Source organism: Monodelphis domestica, chromosome 5 (genome assembly GCF_027887165.1).
Source record: "Monodelphis domestica isolate mMonDom1 chromosome 5, mMonDom1.pri, whole genome shotgun sequence".
Lineage (NCBI taxonomy): Eukaryota > Metazoa > Chordata > Mammalia > Didelphimorphia > Didelphidae > Monodelphis > Monodelphis domestica.
This window is the reverse complement of record NC_077231.1, coordinates 111,727,892-111,747,512: the sequence shown is the minus strand read 5'-3', so window position 1 is coordinate 111,747,512 and position 19,621 is coordinate 111,727,892. Positions and strand designations below refer to the sequence as shown.

Genomic DNA, 19,621 nt, shown 5'->3' with positions numbered 1-19,621 from the left:
GGAAGGAGGCCCGACCTGATGAGGGCCGGGAACAAGAGAAGGAAGCGAATGTCCGCATTACGCGGCAAACGCCAGTGGGAGGAGCCACTGGGAAACAAAAAGACAACCTCTCCGTGTCAGGATGGATGCCGACAGTTTGGTCTGTGAGTAACCTCTGGTACTGCCACCTGCAGGTTTGGGCGGCCTGGTTACCCCAGCCACCGCATCCCAAATCCTGCATTTCTGAATTCTGTCATCGCCTACCTCACTCACTTCTGTAGCGCTTTGAAAGCACTTTACTTGTGTTATTTCTTTCGAGACTCCCAATACCATCCCCACGTCGGGGTGGAGGACAGATCCTATTATTATCCCCATTTTACAGCCGGGAAACCGGCAGACAACTTGTCTTGCCCTGGGTCACACAGGTATTAAGTGTTTCGGGATTTGAACTCAGGTTTTCTTGACTCCAAGACCAGCCTCCCTATCATCTCAGCCATCTATTTATTATGCTCATTAGGAGAGGCAAATGAAACAATATAATGTGCTTTGTTACTATAGGATAATTAGTAGTAGTAGTAGTAGTAGTAGTAATGATTGTGATCTTCTCTCTAGAAGACTCTATGGCTCTACTTCCTGTTAGATTAATGAGAATTGTTAGTCCAGTTGTATCCGACTTTTCTTGACCCATTTGGGATTTTCTAGGCAAAAACACGGGAGTGGTTTGCTATTTCATTCTCCAGTTCATTTTACAGAATGTTCTTTATAAGGCAAATAGGGTTAAGTGACTTGCCTAGTATCACACATTTAAGGAAGTGTCTGAGGGTGAATTTGAATTCAGGTCTTAACACCAAGCACGGTACTCTGCTCCACCTAGCTACCCAAGTCTCAGTTACCTCTTCTTTAAAATGAGGCCTGCCCTTTGCAGCTCTAAATCACATGATTCTGATTTCACTGAATCTTAGTTTCTCATCTGGAAAACCAGGATCCTGTAGCCATTCTTTTTATCTTGCTTCTCACTCCAATCCTACTGTAAGCACCCTAATTCAAGTTCTCTCCTCTAGGAGTTCCATTTAAAAATCATTCTAGACAATATAAAATACTTGGGAATCTATTTGCCAATGCAAACACAGGAATTACATGAAACAATTACAAAACACTTTTCGCATAAAGTTAGATCTAAACAATTGGGAAAAACAATTGCTCATGGGTAAGCTTGGCTTATATAATAAGAATTACAATCCTACCTAAATTAATTTACTTATTCATTGTGGTACCAATCAGACTACCAAAAAACTATTTTATAGAACTAGAAAAAATAATAATAACAAAATTCAACTGGAAGAACAAAAGATCAAGAATATCAAGGGAACTAATCAAGTTCTCACCTCTTTACTACCCCAGCCCCTACCCCACTCCCACACACTCATCTTACCATGTGTTACCCTAATCTTTCCAGAGCATTCTGATGGTATCACTCCTAATTATCTCATTAGGGTAGAATGTTAAATCTTAATGTTTAGGAAGTTTTTCCTTACTTTGAACCAAAATTTAACATTCATTCCTATTAAGATACACTGAAGGGGGCAGCTGTGTAGCTCAGTGGATTGAGAGCCAGATCTAGAGACTGGAGGTCCTGGGTTCAACTCTAGCCTCAGATACTTCCCAGCTGTGTGACCCTGGGCAAGTCACTTGACCCCCATTGCCTAGCTCTTACCATTCTTCTGCCTTAGAACCAATACTAAGGCATAAGGTAAGGGTTTTAAAAAAATAATTAAACAACTGGTTCTAGAAGTTTTCCAGTAGTCAAAGTATAGCCCATTGGCCTATAGTGTTGCAAGTTCCACTCTTTACCTTTTTGAAAATTGGTACTTGTGGATTTCTCCAGTTCAGTGGCACTTTTTTGTCAGGAATCTTTCAAAGATCAGGGAAATGGTAGTCTGCCAATTACTGAAGTGTCCTAGAATGTATTGATCTGTGCTGGTAACTTGAACTCATTAAGAGCAGCTAAATATTCTCTAGTGGTCTTCCTATTTTGAATTTCTGTTCCCTTTATCCATATTTTTTCTTATCCTTTCCCATCTAAAGGTTATATACTGTTTGGCAGAAAAAAATAGAAGTAAAGTTGGAGTTTCTGATACCTATGAGACATCCAGGTAAAGATGTCTAGGAGGCAGTAATAAACTGAAACTTAGGTAGGGCATTTGTGAGGTTTTTTTGGGTTGTCTGTATAGAGATGGGTAGTTAGTGGGATCACCAGGTAGAGAACATATAGAGAGGGAAGAAAGGACAAGCCAGGACAGAGCCCTGTCACAGACTTATACATAAGGTGCAGATGATAGATGATGAGTCTGCACAAGATCATGGCAGGGAGGAGGAAGAGTCGCATAGCAGTTGACTAGGAAGGAAGCAGTGACATGAATAAGCTTCATGGTCTGGAGTGGTTACCCACCTTTTGCCACTAAAGAGTTTTTTTTTAATCAGGCATTCAAGGTAGTGCATAGAATAAGTTTCGAGGAAATGCCTACCCCACATTTCTCTGATTCTTTTTATTTCCTTTTCTTTTGCTTTTTTTGGGAGGAGGGGGCAACTTTATTGCTGGTTCTTCTCCCTTTCCTCATGTCCCACTATTGCAAAAGAACAAAATCTTAGTAACAAATATGCAGAACCAGACAAAACAAGTTGATACATTACATCCAAAAATGTATGTCTTATTTTGTACCTTGAGTTCATTACCTCCTTGTTAAAAGAATTAGGCAACATGCTTCATCACTGGCCCTCTGAAATAGTATAGGTCATTATTTGGACACAATTCTTAAGTCTTTCAAACTTACTTTACAATGTTGTTACAATGAAAATTGTTCATCACATTCTTACCTGGGCTCTTACTCCAAAATGGGTTTTGCTATTCCATAATTTATCCCTTTTTCCCCAATTTTTTTTAGTTACATGTTCAAGCAATTTTTGACAATTGTTTTTTTGACATTCTAAAATTCAGATTTCCTCCTTCCCTACTTTTCCCCCAATCCCTAAAGTGGTGAATCTTGTGATATAGGTTATATCCATACTTTCATGTAATATATATTTCCATATTGCTCATGTCATGATAAAAGTAGCATATGACACATACAATGGATATCACATGAAGGAAATATAGTGGAAGATGGCATGTTTTGATCTGCACTCAGTCTCAAACAGTTCCTTCTTTGGCTGTGGAGAGCATTTTTATCATGAGTCCCTTATGGTTATCTTGGAGACTTGCTTTGCTATTCATCATATTTCTGTTACTTTACTCATTGTTCTCTTAGTTTTCCTCACTTCACTTTGCAGGTTTTTCTGAATTCATCCTGTTTATTGTTCTTTATGTTGCAGTAATATTCCATTACGACCATATGCCACAACTTATTCATCATTTCCCCAAGTGATGGACAGCTCCTCAGTTTCTAATTCTTTACCATTATAAAAAGAGTTACTAAAAAATATATTTTTACAGGTAGGTCTTTTTCTCATATCTCTGATCTCTTTGGGATACACTAATTTATTCTTGATTACATTAACCACAGTATTTATTTGAGACCTTAAGAGCCAGATTACAGAACTGAGATATGAGGGAGAAGAGAAGATAAGGCAGAGATCCATGATATCTTTTTGTAGGCATTGTCTGAAAAAGGGAGGACAAACATAAAATGATAATCTGAGGAAAGAGTAGGATCTAATGAAGTTTTTTTTAAGTATGAGGAAGACATGTCTTGGGCATGTTTGAAAGGAGTGGAAAATGAACCAAAAGGGAGAGAATGAAGATGAGAAAGGATTGATTTTTTTTAGGAAGCAAAGAGGAAAGCACAAGTAGAGCTGTTGGCCTTAATAAGAACTACTACAGGGAAAAGGTAGGAATGAAGGATATCAAGGGGTTTTGACATGAAGAGAAGGGGAAAGGAGCTAATTTTTTTTCCAATGGCCTCATTTTCGTCAGTAAAGCATATGATGAAATCCTCATCTAAGAAGAAGGAGGCTTGAGCAAAAATGAGAAGGTTTGATAAGTCAGAAATGGAATTATTGGGGGGAGCCAAGATGGAAACTTAGTAGCAGCAAAAATATGAAACTGCTCTGGATATCCTTCCAGACCAATCTTTAAAGGACTTGAGTCAAAACAGCTTGGAGGAGCAAAATAATTTAACCTACCTAATCCAGTAGACTAGCAAAGAAGAAAGACTCAAAAAGCTTATGGTTCACAGGCAAAAACCACCACCAACAACAACAACAAAAAGAAAGAGAACAAAAGGCTGAAAATATGAATAAACAACAGAAAAAGAAGGTAACTATTGAAAGCTTCTTCAGAGATAAAGAACAAACAACAGAGATGGCAGAGGATTATAGGATCCAAGGAAATCCAAGTAATACCTCAAAAAAACCCTGAAAATTGGGATCATACTCTGAAAGAACTCAAAAAGGAATTAAAAAACAAAATAAGACAGGTTGAAGAAAAAAAGAAAACAATAACTTAAAAAGCAAAACTGAGCAACTAGAAAAGGAGACACAAGAAGGTAAAGAAGAAAAATGTGTCTTAATGACTGAAATTGACCTACTGGAAATAGAAACAAAAAAATCAAATAAAGAAAAGAGTGACTTGAAAAGAAGAATAGAACAAATCGAAGAGAATCAAAACGTCATGGAGGAAAATCAGTCTTTAAAAGTTAGAATAGGGCAATTAGAAGCTAATGACTTCATGAGACATCCAGAAACAATAAAACAAAATGAAAAGAATGAAAAAATAGGAGAAACTAAGAAATATCTCATTAAAAAAACAACTGACTTTGTAATAGAGGCTCCTTTACTAGAGTATTTAAGGCAAGGGAAGTGCTGGAACAGTGACACTAGGAAATAAAGTTAAAAAGAGAAACTGAGATTCTCACTCCTCCCCCACCCACTTCCTGTTTCTTTCTGTTGATCTTTTTTTTTTTTAAACCCATTACCTTCCATCTTGGAGTCAAGACTATGTATTGGCTCCAAGGCAGAAGAGTGGTAAGGGCTAGGCAATGGGGGTTAAGTGACTTGCCCAAGGTCACACAGCTGGGAAGTGTCTGAGGCCAGATTTAAACCTAGGACCTCCCATCTCTAGGCCTGGCTCTCAATCCACTGAACCACCCAGCTGCCCCCTCTTTCTGTTGATCTTAACAGCTCATCAGAGATGGTAAATTAACAGCAGCTTTCAATAGACTAATTTCACAATATAATACTTTCAAAAGGAGATTTATTTTCAAGGAAGGAAGTTAAGGAGTTGGGATAGGGTAGAAGGAATTTATGGTTTCCCTAATCTATTATAAAGTTCAATAGAAGGAAGTAAGGTTGATTTTTCTTTGAGGGTATATTGTTAATAAATTGAAAAGGATCTTCAGAGCTATGCCCCAATCATTTCCAATGTTAAGTTATTAGTCAGGAATTCAGAGCAGTGGTCTGCTGGCTCCTCTCTTACAGTTCAGGATAGCAAGAATGAAGTTTCATATGTTGACTTTCTTAACTGTCTCCCTGACCAAATTCTTCTCTGGAATCTTCCCTTCTCTCCTTGATTAACAGTCCTTCAAGCTTCCATTCCTTGCATCTGCTTGCAAGTCTCTCTGTTGTGGTAATCAGTTTCTTACAACTTAGAAAAGAGATCCAGGAGAGACAATTTAAGAATTATAGGACTACTGCAAAGTTATGATGAAAAAAAAAAAGCCTAGACATCATATTACAAGAAATTATCCAGGAAAACTACACTGATATTCTTTTTGGGGGGGGGGGGTACAGATTTTATTTTTTTATTATTAATTAATTTAGAATATTTTTGTATGGTTACATGATTTATGTTCTTTCCCTCCCCTCCTCCCTTCTCCCTCCCATAGCCAATGTGCAATTCAACTGGGTTTTACAATTATCATTGATCAAGACCTATTTCTATGTTGTTAATATCTGTAATAGAGTGATCATTTAGAGTCTACTGTGACACAGGCTGGCACATAAGAAAAAGGTCAGGCTGCAGGGTGTGTGGAACTGATCACTGTGACAGGGGAGGGGCCCCTGGAGATTGGAATCTGGAGGAGGAGATTATTCTGACTGGGAGAGGAATTGGTCTCTCAGTCAGGAGAAGCAGAAGAGAGAAGGTTGAATAAGACTTTCTCCTGAGGATTACCCATTTTTTCCTACTTGTGACTGGAAATCCTTCTCCCCAACACTTACCAATTGAAGGGACCCAGAGGAAAAAAAAAACCTGAGAAAAGGCAATTTGAATCTCTGTTAGACTTTACCTCAGCTTCTGTTGCCATGGGTCTAAACTGTGGCCAAGGGGCCAAACCCACAGTCAGCCAACCTGACTATCAGGACTTAGGTTGCCAAAGCCTGAGTTCCCCCCCAAACTCGAGGAGGGGGAAGGGTTTTAAATAGATAGGGATCTCCTTTTTCCACTTTCCCTTTCCCATCAGAATTTTCTCCTCCTCCAGGTTCCAATCTCCAGGGGCCCCTCCCCCATTGTGGTGATCATGGTGATCAGTTTCACACACTCTTCAGCCTGGCACTTTTCTTATGTGACATCCCCACTACATCCCCAATCATGTCACCATCGAGCCATGTGATCAAGGAAATGCCTTTCTTCTCTGTTTCTACTCCCACAGTTCTTTCTCTGGATGTGGATAGTGTTCTTTCTCATAAGTCCCTAAGAACATTGTATTGATGCTAGTAGAGAAGTCCATTACATTCGAGTATGCCATAGTGTATCAGTTCCTGTGTACAATGTTCTCTTGGTTCTGCTGCTTTCACTCTTCATCAATTCCTGGAGGTCATTTGTCCTGATATTCTTGAGCAAGAAGGTAAAATATAAATTGAAAGAATCAACAGATCATCTCCTGCAATAAATCCCCAAATAACAAATCCCAGGAATATTATAGCAAAGTTCGAGAGCCTGTAGGCCAGTGAGAAAATACTGCAAACAGCCAGCAAAAAAAACAATTCAAATATCATGAAGTCCCAGTCAGGATTACACAAGATCTGGCACGTTCCACACTGAAGGACCATAAGACTTAGAATATGATGTTCTAGAAGGCAAAGGAAATTGATTTACAACCAAGAATCACCTACCCATCAAAACTAACTATATTCTTTCAGGGAAAAGTATGGTCGTTTAATAAAATAGAAGATTTCCAAGCATTCCTGAAGAAAATAACAGGCTTAAACAGAAAATTTGATATCCAAATGCAAAATTCAAAAGAACCATAAAAAGGTAAATAAGAAAAAGAAAAAATTTAAGGGCTTCAGCAAGGTCAAATTGTTTATATTCCTATATGGAAAGATGCTATCTATAACTCCTAAAAATAGTTAACATTATCATAGTAGTTAAAAGAAGTATATAGAAAGAGGGTGTGGGACTAAGTTGTTTAGGATGATATATAAATTTTTTTTTAAATATTGTAAAATAAACAAGAATTGTTCTAAGAGAAATGGGAAGGAAGAAGGAATATAGGGTAAACTATATCACATAAAGAAATATGTGGGTAGGGGGAATACTATTACAAGGAGAGAATGAAGGTGGTGACAAGTAATACTTAAAACTTTACTCTCACTGGAATTGGTTCAGAAAGAGAACATCCAGATTATTAATTGGAGTATAGAATATTATCTTACCCTATAGAGAAATAGAAGGGATATAAGGAAGGGGAGGTTGGGAAGGGAAATAATATAAAGGAGGGAAAAGTGAGGGAGTAATTAAAAGACTATAGAGAAGTAGGGGAATAAGAAGGTAGGTGGTGGGAAGGGGAGTAAAATAAGGGGGGGGATGGGGAGGGAGCTAGTAAAAAGTGTTTTAAAAGGGAATTTAGAATGAAAAAAAGGTCAGAAGCTGGGTAACCCTTTAATAGCATGTTGTAGCGGGGATTCTTGGTTGGACCAGAAAGGACCTAAGAGATTCTTTATAATGTCCTTACTGATTAAATATTAAGCATACTTTAAATGAGTATGTCAAATGTGCACCTGAAGAGATTTAAAAGACATAAGAAGGTATGGGGGGTGGGGGGACACCTTATCTAATTATGGAAACTAGCAAAACACAATGTGGAGGAAAAGAGTGAAAGGATTAAAATAGATAAATAAAATAAAAGATTAAAATAGATAATCAAGATGGAAGGAAATATACAGATGGTAATGATAAATGTGAATGGGATGAACTCACACTTAAAACGGAAGTAGATAGCAGTGTGAATTAAAAATAAGAATCCTACCATGTTTTGTTTACAAGAAACACATTTGAGGCAGGTAGATACACACAGAGTAAAGGTCAGAGGCTGGAACAGAATCTACTGGACTTCAACTGAGAAAACAAATCAGGAGTAGCAATTATAATCTCAGACAAAGCTAAAGCAAAAATAGATTTGATTAAAAGACATAAGGAAAGTAATTGCATTTTGATAAAAGGCAGTATACATAATGAAGCAATTTCAGTATTCAACATATATGCACCAAGTGGTATAGCATCCAGATTTTTAGAGGAGAAACTAAAAGAGCTCAAGGAGGAAATAGATAGTAAAACTATACTAGTGGAGGACCTCAAACTTCCCTTATCAGAGCTAAATAAATCAAACCAAAAAATAAACAAGAAAGAACTAAAGGAAGTGAATGAAATTTTAGAAAAAGTAGAGCTAATAGATATCTGGAGGAAAATGAATATACCTTCTTTTCAGCAGCACATGGTATATATACAAAATTGACAATGTACTAGGGGAAAAAAATCACAAACAAATGCAGAGAAGTGGAAATAAAAATGCAACTTTTTCAGATCATAATCTGATAAAATTATAATTAATAAGGGTTCAAGTAGAGGCAAATTTAAAATTAATTAAAAACTAAATAATCCAATTCTTCAAAAATGGTGATACCAAATTCTTTTTATGAAACAAATATGGTACTGATACCTAAGCCAGGAAGACTAAAAACAGAGAAAGAAAATGATAGACCAATCTCTTTAATGAACATAGATGCAAAAATCTTAAATCAAATACTAGCAAAGAGACTATAACAATATATCACAAGGATTATTCACCTTGACTAGGTGGGATTTATACCAGCAATGGTCCAATATTAGGAAAACCATCCACATAATTGAGCATATCAATAATCAAACTAACAGATCGTAAAGATTAAAATTTAGGGGAGACGGGGAGACTGAGGCAGGTAGAAATTAGTTTCTCTCTGCAAGAAGTATTATATTTTTTAGAGGTTTGTTAAAGGTTAAAGATTAAAGAATATACAAGTAAGAAACATGTGCCTAGGCCAGAGGCCTAGACAAAATAACTTCACATCACGCAAGAGACACGCCTGCTGCAAAACAGAAGTCCAAAAGACCCAAGAGAGAGACCCTTCAAAAGCTTTTGAATCAACTTAAATACCTTCTCGATCTCGGCCCAGGTGAGATTACAAGGCATTCTGGGGAAGTGGAGCAAAGGCTCGTGGGGATTGTAGTCCTGTATTCGAGTCTATTTTTTATAAGATATCACATGATTATCTCAATAGAGATAGAAAAAAAAACCTTTGACAAAATACAACACCCATCCCTACTGAAAACATTTGAAAGCATAGGAATAAAAGGACCTTTCCTCAAAATGATTAATAGCATTTATTTAAAACCAGCAGCAAGTATTATCTGCAATGTGGATAAGTTAGAAGGCTTCCCAATAAGATCAGGAGTGAAACAAGGATGCCCGTTATCACCACTATTATTTAATATTGTACTTGAAATGCTAGATGTAGCAATTAGAGAAGAAAAAGAAATTAAAGTAGGAAATGAGGAAATTAAACTATCATTCTTTGCTGATGATATGATGGTTTACTTAGAGAATCCTAGAAAAATATACAAAAAGTTAGTCAAAATAATAACTTTAACAACTTTAGCAAAGTTGCAGAATACAAAATAAACCCACATAAATCATCAGCATTTTGATGTATTGCCAATAAAAATCAGTAGCAAGAATTAGAGAATCTCCATTTAAAATCAGTCTGGAAAAAATAAAATATTTGGGAATCTATCTACTAAGAAAAAGACAGGAATGTATACAACCTAGTGGAATTATTTGTCATCTCCAGAAGCAGAAAAGCATAAAGAAAGGGAGAAATCATGAATCATTGAATCATGGAAAAAATTTAAAAAAAATTTTAAATGAGAGGTGGAGTCAAGATGGCAGCATAGAGGCAGCAAAAGTTCAGACCTCTGAAAACCCTTCCTCGCCAATTAAAAACCAAATGCTCCTAGGGGACTGAAATCCAAATCTAACTACAGGATAGAGCTAAGGAATCCTCCTGCTGAACTCAACTTAAAAGACTGCTCTGAGAACTTTGCTGACTAAGCTCCAAGGGTGAAGGTTGATAGAAAAGCCCAAATCCACAGATCCAGCACATAATGAGAGGAACAAGACTACAGGCAACTACAGGGGGAAAAGAAGGGGGAAATGTGAGCAAACAACAGAAAAAGAAAAAAGAAATTGCAATCAACAGCTTCTATCCAGGCAATGAACAAAGAGTAAAGGGAACAGAGGAAGATCAAGGAACACCAAGCAAAAACATTCTAGCAAACTGGACACAAGCTTCGGAAGAACTCAAAACAATTAAGAGAGGCTGAAGACAAATGGGAAAAGAATTTAAAAATCAAGATAAGTCATCTGGAAACAGAAAATAGTGTCTTGAAATCCAAAATTAATCAGGTTGAAAATGAGGCAAAGTAGATGAAAGATGACCTCCAAAGAAAATCAGAACAGAAGGAAAAGGATGACCAAAAATCCAAGGATGAAATTCAGTCTTTAAAAACCAGAATACAACAGTAAGAACCAAGTGACTTCACAAGGCAGTAGGAAACTATAAAACAAAATCAAAAGAATGAAAAAATTGAGGAAAATATGAAACACATCATTCACAAAACAGAAGATTTAGAAAATCGTTCCAGCAGAGACAACTTAAGAATCATTATTCTACTGGAAGACCATGACAAAAGTAAAAAGCCTGTGCATCATCTTACAGGAAATTATCCAAGAAAACTGCCCCAACATTCTATAACAAGAGGGAAATTGGAGGTTGAAAGAATCCACATATCACCTCCTGTACTTAATCCCCAACTGATAACACCCAGGAATGTTAAAGCTAAATTGAAGAACTACCAGACCAAGGAAAAAATATTACAAGCTGCTAAGAAGAAATCATTCAGATACCAAGGAACCTCAGTGAGGATAACACAAGATCTGGCTGTATCTACACTGAAGGACCAAAAAGCCATGGAATATGATATTCCAGAAAGCAAGGGAACTAGATCTACAACCAAAAGTCAATTACCCAACAAAACTGACTATATTCTTACAGGGGAAAGTATGGTCATTTAATAAAATAGAAGAATTTCAAGCATTCGTAAAGAAAAGACCAGACCTGAACAGAAAATGTGATGCCCAAGCACAGAACTCAAGAGAATCATTAAAAGATAAATAAGAAAGAGGAAAAAAACAAAAATGAAATAAAAAAAAGACAACTTTTTTTAAGGGACCCAATAAGTTAAAAGGATATATATGTCCCTACAAAAGAAGAGGGTATTGGTAACTCTTAAAAATTGTTATTATCACCTGGGTAGCTAGAAGAATTATACTCAGAAGGAACAGTGACAAACTGTATAGTATGAAATGCCAAGAAATAAATATGTATATAGATATATGTATGCATAAATATTGAGAAGGAAGAAATTTGGGGAATGACAAAAATGGATCTGCAAAGCAAGGAGAGCTCAGAACACAGAGGAAACCAGAGCATCGGGGGAGGAGAGGGAGAGAAGAGGGTGAGAATTCCATGGAAACCTAGAGGAAGGAAAGTCAGTTGGGACCCCAACTATTCTGGACTTCACATCTTACTTCTCTTTCAGTGGAAAAGGGTCTGAAGACACCATTTCATCCTCTTCCTAGTCATCCCTTTTCTATCTCTAATTGGAGCTCAAGAAGACTGTCTTGCCCAGAAAGACTCATAGCAGTGTTTGCTGTTATTTCTTCCCTCAGGGGAAGATATTTTTGTTTCCTTTGAAAAGATTTACTTTCAAAGCTTTCAGTCAGTATTACAACTCAAATTTAGGAATACCTTTTTCCTGCTTCCTAGCCTCACCCTTATCTCCTTCTCCCCAAAGAATAAATAGATCCTTTAAGTAAAGAAATTAGTCTAAAGGGTATTTGTTATTAGAGGGAAGAATTTTATTTACCTTCTGTGAGGAAATCTCCATTAGGCTTACTTAGTGAGCAAAGAACAGGAAGTAAGGAGGGAGGGGGACTTAGGATTCAACTCTCTTCATCCAATTACTTCCTGGTGTGACATCTTTTGGTTTCCCCAATTATATCTCACCCAATTCTCCCTCTAAGACTATATATATGCATATATACACACATATGTGACAAGGAAATCACTTTAAAAGACTGATATATATTAATTTAAGGTCGCCAAGGAATTCAGCTATGTAATTCCTAAATGAAAACTCAAGTCAGCAGTCAACCTTTTATGGAGTTTAATTACAAACAGGATGAAGAAAGGTATTAGAGATAAAGAGACAGAGGGAGAGAGAAAGGGGAGAGAACGGAATAGGGCTTAAATACCCTTTCTGTTTAGGCTGGGCCAAAAGGCCCAAGCCCTTAGATAGCTGGGGCAAAGAAAGGAGATCAGTCCCTATTACTCACGTGACCAAAATGGAGAAACAGTCTCAGGGACCTCCACCTCCAGCTTCCTTCAGAGCCGACTCTCAAAGCACCACCTCTCCAACCAACCACCCTCAGTCCTCAGACCCCTCTATCTTTAAGGAAACCATCCAAGTTCCCTCCCCTCAGTTCTCACATCTACCAATCACTGTCCATGTCTTCCCTGTGCCAATGGTGGCTCTAGCTTAACCCAGGACCGCCCAGAGGTCTGTGGCTTTGCACATGTCTGTTGAAGGTCATATTCTCAATAATTAAATCTTGATCCTTTGCTGCAGCCCTTCCTAAATCCTGTTAGGACTGAGTGGGGTGGAAATTGTATTTTCCAAGACCTGGTTCTGTCATTCCAAGTATCTCTATTGTATCAATTCTAAAATCAATCATGACTCAAAGAGATTCCTGTTCTATGCTTAAGCATAGGTCAAAGCCCTTTCCACTGTTCAGCAAAAGGTTTCTGTCCTAAAGTAATCTTAAGAAGGGAGGAGGAAGAACCTCCCATGCCAATGGGGTTCACATTCCAATAGAGTTCCCACTATCAATAGGAAATTTTTCAAGTATGAAATTTCCCAATAGTGAAATTTCCAACATTTATAAGTCTAAGAAATTTTAAGGTTTATACACACACACACACACACACACACACACACACACACACACATATACATACATATATATACAACTAGAGTTTTAAAAAAAGAGGTTAATACTAAGAGAAATGGGAAAAGAAACAAAATGGGGTAAATTTATATGTCACAAAGAAGTACTTGGGGGAGGGAGAACATCAATACACTGGAAGGATAAAGAAGTTGGAGATAGGAAATACTCAATCCTTACGTGCATTGAAATTAACTCAAAGAGACTCCCCTATAGGGAAGTAGAAGGGTAACAAATGGACTGGTGGGGAGGGAAGCAATACAAGGGAGAGAGAGGGTGGGGGGGGAGCAGTTTAAAAAGACTGTAAAGAAAATAAGAGGGGAATAAGAAAGGAGAGGGGTAGAAAGGGAAGTAAAATAAGGGTGAGAATTAGGGGGACTGTTTAAAAACAAAACACTGGTGCAGAAGGAAACAGTGAAAGAAGAAAGGGCAGGATAGGAGTGGAAATCAAAATGCTGGAAAATACACAGCTGGTAATCATAACTCTGAATGTGAATGGAATGAACTGTGAATCTTAAAAAGTACTCAGACTGTACCTTAGAAGATTTGGTTAAGCTATTTCCCTATTGTAACAATGGAGATACTTGATCAGGAATGTATTGGGAACTTTTAAAATTACTCCACCCTACTCAGACAGTGCCTTAGGGGAAGATAAAGTTATAAACTCCTGATTGAACAATGAAAGTCCCCAACTCATACCTTATAGTAAAGCTAGAACCTTAAGCTAGGTCTATTTTTAAATCTAATACAAAAAACTGTTGAGTACCAGTAAAGGTTAAATTAGTACCTAAAAAGGTCAAGTAACTTACAAAAGGAAAGCTTAACAAAGAGGCGTGAAGTACTCAGAAGATTTAATCTAACCAGAGAAGGTAAAAACCAAAGAAGGTGAAAACAAAGAATGGGCAGTCCTGGGAAAAAGCGTCTACTCTTCTTGGTAGATGTGAAAATTTAGGGGAGGTGACATAAGAGAAAAATCTCTTTAAAAGAAGGTGAAAGAACAGTTCAGGGACAAATAAATTCAGTTACAATTGAATTCAGTTTGTAGAGTAATTTCAGTTCGGAGGGGAAGAACCCAGCTTGGAGACAGTCTTGTGGTGAGTGATAAAGACTGACTCCCTCTCTCTTAGGCTCAGGCCTAGCCTAGGCCTTTTTCTACTACTTGGCTCAGCCTGAGGCAGGGCAGTATTAATTAATTCTCGCTCTTTCTCTCTATCTCTTTCCCTTAATTCCTTCTCTCTTTATTAATTAAAATCTCCATAAATCCCAGCTGACTTGGGTGTTTTCATATTTGGGAATTTCCCATGGCGATTACTTATTTTAGGTTTTAAGTCAAAACACTAAAAATTATCCTTACAGAATTCATCCATAAAACGCACGCAAATAGCAGAGTGGATTAGAATCCAAAACCCTACCATATGCTGTCTACAAGAAACACAAATGAGGAAGGTAGACACACATAGGGTAAAAGTAAGCAGATAGAGCCAAATCTATTGGGCATCAACTGAGAAAAAGAAGGCAGGAGTCGCAATCATAATATCTGACAAAGCCAAAGTAAAAATAGATCTAGTCAAAAGAGATAGTAATTACATCCTGATAAAAGGCAGTATAGACAATGAGGAAATATCAAGTACTCAACATGTATGCACCAAATGGCATAGCATCCAAATTTCTGAAGGGAAACTAGTGGAAGTCAAGGATGAAATAGAGAGAAAAACTATACTAGTGAGAGACCTGAACCTTCCTCTATCAGAACTAGATAAATCAAACCAAAAAATAAATAAGAAAGAGGTAACAGAAGTGAATGAAATCTTAGAAAAATTAGAATTAATAGATATATGGAGGAAAAAATTTTTTAATTATTAGATAAATAATATAATTTTTTTAAATGGAATTAGGGGGACTTCCGGTTAAGATGGTGGCTTAGAGAAAGCTAAAGTTCAGATCTCCGGAAAACCCTTCCCGACCAATCTCAAACTATAAGCTCCTAAGGCGCCGAAATTCAAAACGATCAACAGCATAGACCCTGGGAACCCTCCTCCTGGACCTGGACCCAGATCAAAAGGTACGGCTCCCCTCAAAAGCCAGAACCCGAGATCACTCGGACCTAAGGGGTAGGAGCGCAGAGTCCAAGGCTCCGGGAAGCCGCAGCCCGGCCCGGCTCAGAGAGCAGGGTCCTCGGAACAACAACCCTCAGGGCCTTCTATCCGAGTCCCAGTGAAAGTCACTGCCTGGAGCAAGACCGCCTCACGGGCTGGATCCTGCTATCCAAGTCTCAGTGAAAGTCCCTGCCCTCGGAGCTTGGGGAAGCTGCAGCCCATCCCCCCGCAGGCCGACCAAAACAGCCTCACGGCCAGCGATTCTGAAGGCAACTTCCAGAAAGCAACGTGGTCCGACCCTTCCATTCCAGTTCCAGTGAGGCATATTCAGTTTAACCCAGGGAAAGCTCATAGAACCATCTGCCCAGGACTAAAGCCTCTGAACACCAGACAGAGATAAGAAAAGCTAATCCTCCACATTGAGAGATGGCAAACTCCACAGAAGCACAGAAGCCCCAAAATACCAAGAAAAATAAGAAGAAAGGGGCGACTTTGGACACATTCTTTGGAGCCAAAATACAAAATACAGAGCAGATAGAAGATAATATACAAGAAAATGCTCCAAAACCTTCCAAAGGAAATGGAAACTCTCCACAAACCTATGAAGAATTTGAATCAGAAATGACCAAAAAGATGGAAGCCTTCTGGGAGGAAAAGTTGGAAATAATGCAAAAGAAATTCACGCATCTACAAAACCGGTATGATGAAACTGAAAAGGAAAACCAGGCTTTAAAGGCCAGAATCAGGCAGCTGGAAGACAACGATCGTGTAAAAGAGCAAGAATTAATAAAGCAAAGCCAAAATACCAAGAAATTAGAAGAGAACATAAAATATCTCACCGACAAGGTGATAGATCTGGAAAATAGAGGGAGAAGGGATAATTTAAGAATAATTGGACTCCCAGAAAAGCCAGAAATAAACACCAAACTGGACATGGTGATACAAGATATAATCAAAGAAAATTGCCCAGAGATTCTAGAACAAGGGGGCAATTCAGCCACTGACAGAGCTCACAGAACACCTTCTACACTAAACCCCCAAAAGACAACTCCCAGGAATGTAATTGCCAAATTCCAAAGCTATCAAACAAAAGAAAAAATCCTACAGGAAGCCAGAAAAAGACAATTTAGATATAAAGGAATGCCAATCAGGGTCACACAAGACCTTGCAAGTTCTACTCTGAATGATCGTAAGGCATGGAACATGATCTTCAGAAAGGCAAGAGAGCTGGGTCTCCAACCAAGAATCAGCTACCCAGCAAAACTGACTATATACTTCCAAGGGAAAGTATGGGCATTCAACAAAATAGAAGACTTCCAACTTTTTGCAAAGAAAAGACCAGAGCTCTGTGGAAAGTTTGATACCGAAAATCAAAGAGCAAGGAATACCTGAAAAGGTAAATATTAAGGAAAGGGGAAAAATGTTATCTTCTTCTTTTACTCAAACTCTCTTCTATAAGGACTACATTTATATCAATCTATGTATACTAATATGTGGGGAAAATGTAATGTATAAATAGGGGGTAAAGAAAGACCAAATAGAATAATCATTCTCACACAAAGATTCACATGGGAAGGGGAGGGGAAGAAAACTCCTATAATAAGGAGAGGAAGAGAGGGGGGGAGTTACTTAAACCTCAATCTCAGGGAAATCAACTCTGAGAGGGAAAAACATCCAGATCCATTGGGATCTTGAATTCTATCTTACCCAACAAGGGTAAGGAGAAGGGAAAACCAAGGGGGGGAGGGGGAGAGGGAGAACAAAAAGGGAGGGAAGAAAAAGGGAGGGACTAAAAAGGGAAACATCAAGGGAGGGGACAAGGGGGACTGATTCAAAGTAAATCACTGGACTAAAAGGTAGAGCCGAAGAAGAAAAGGTTAGAATTAGGGAAGGCAATCAAAATGCCAGGGAGTCCACAAATGACAATCATAACTTTGAACGTGAATGGGATGAACTCACCCATAAAACGTAGACGAATAGCAGAATGGATTAGAATCTAAAACCCTACCATATGTTGTCTTCAAGAAACACACATGAGGCGGGTTGACACCCACAAGGTCAGAATTAAAGGATGGAGTAAGACCTTCTGGGCCTCAACTGATAGAAAGAAGGCAGGAGTGGTAATCATGATATCTGATAAAGCCAATGCAAAAATAGACCTGATCAAAAGGGATAGGGAAGGTAATTATATTTTGTTAAAAGGGACTCTAGACAATGAGGAAATATCATTAATCAACATGTATGCACCAAATAATATAGCACCCAAATTTCTAATGGAGAAACTAGGAGAATTGAAGGAAGAAATAGACAATAAAACCATACTAGTGGGAGACTTAAACCAACCATTATCAAATTTAGTAAGTCAAATCAAAAAATAAATAAGAAAGAGGTAAAAGAAGTGAATGAAATCTTAGAAAAATTAGAATTAATAGACATATGGAGAAAAATAAATAGGGATAAAAAGGAATACACCTTCTTCTCAGCACCACATGGCACATTCACAAAAATTGACCATACATTAGGTCACAGAAACATAGCACACAAATGCAAAAAAGCAGAAATAATGAATGCAGCCTTCTCAGATCACAAGGCAATAAAAATAATGATTAGTAATGGTACATGGAAAACCAAATCTAAAACCAATTGGAAATTAAACAATATGATACTCCAAAACCGTTTAGTTAAAGAAGAAATCATAGAAACAATTAATAATTTCATTGAGGAAAATGACAATGGCGAAACATCCTTTCAAACCTTTTGGGATGCAGCCAAAGCGGTAATCAGAGGTAAATTCATATCCCTGAATGCTTATATTAACAAACAAGGGAGAGCAGAGATCAATCAATTGGAAATGCAAATGAAAAAACTCTAAAGCGATCAAATTAAAAACCCTCAGCAGAAAACCAAATTAGAAATCCTAAAAATTAAGGGAGAAATTAATAAAATCGAAAGTGATAGAACTATTGATTTAATAAATAAGACAAGAAGCTGGTACTTTGAAAAAACAAACAAAATAGACAAAGTACTGGTCAATCTAATTAAAAAAAGGAAGGAAGAAAAGCAAATTCACAGCATTAAAGATGAAAAGGGGGACAGCACCTCCGATGAAGAGGAAATTAAGGCAATCATTAAAAATTACTTTGCCCAATTATATGGCAATAAATACACCAATTTAGGAGAAATGGATGAATATATACAAAAATACAAACTGCCTAGACTAACAGAAGAGGAAATAGAATTCCTAAATAATCCCATATCAGAAATTGAAATCCAACAAGCCATCAAAGAAATTCCTAAGAAAAAATCCCCAGGGCCTGATGGATTCACCTGTGAATTCTATCAAACATTCAGAGAACAGTTAATCCCAATACTATACAAACTATTTGACATAATAAGCAAAGAGGGAGTTCTACCAAACTCCTTTTACGACACAAACATGGTACTGATTCCAAAACCAGGCAGGTCAAAAACAGAGAAAGAAAACTATAGGCCAATCTCCCTAATGAATATAGATGCAAAAATCTTAAATAGGATACTAGCAAAAAGACTCCAGCAAGTGATCAGAAGGATCATTCACCATGATCAAGTAGGATTCATACCAGGGATGCAGGGCTGGTTCAACATTAGGAAAACCATCCACATAATTGACCACATCAACAAGCAAACTAGCAAGAACCACATGATTATCTCAATAGATGCAGAAAAAGCCTTTGATAAAATACAACACCCATTCCTATTAAAAACACTAGAAAGCATAGGAATAGAAGGGTCATTCCTAAAAATAATAAACAGTATATATCTAAAACCAACAGCTAATATCATCTGCAATGGGGATAAACTAGATGCATTCCCAATAAGATCAGGAGTGAAACAAGGATGCCCATTATCACCTCTACTATTTGACATTGTACTAGAAACACTAGCAGTAGCAATTAGAGAAGATAAAGGAATTGAAGGCATCAAAATAGGCAAGGAGGAGACCAAGTTATCACTCTTTGCGGATGACATGATGGTCTACTTAAAGAATCCTAGAGATTCAACCAAAAAGCTAATTGAAATAATCAACAACTTTAGCAAAGTTGCAGGATACAAAATAAACCCACATAAATCATCAGCTTTTCTATATATCTCCAACACAGCTCAGCAGCAAGAACTAGAAAGAGAAATCCC

The 19,621-nt window shown here is 37.5% G+C and overlaps 1 protein-coding gene across 2 annotated transcripts in view; it reads left to right on the top strand.

Moving 5' to 3' along the window:
* Positions 1-8: 8 nt before the first annotated feature.
* The window catches only part of ERC1 (ELKS/RAB6-interacting/CAST family member 1), a 457,438-nt gene continuing 437,825 nt past the window's right edge, over positions 9-19,621 (top strand). For both annotated transcript variants that reach the window (XM_056800772.1, XM_056800770.1), the window contains exon 1: positions 9-143. The gene's annotated coding sequence lies outside the window, so the exon portion shown is untranslated. The remainder of the gene's footprint in view (positions 144-19,621) is intronic.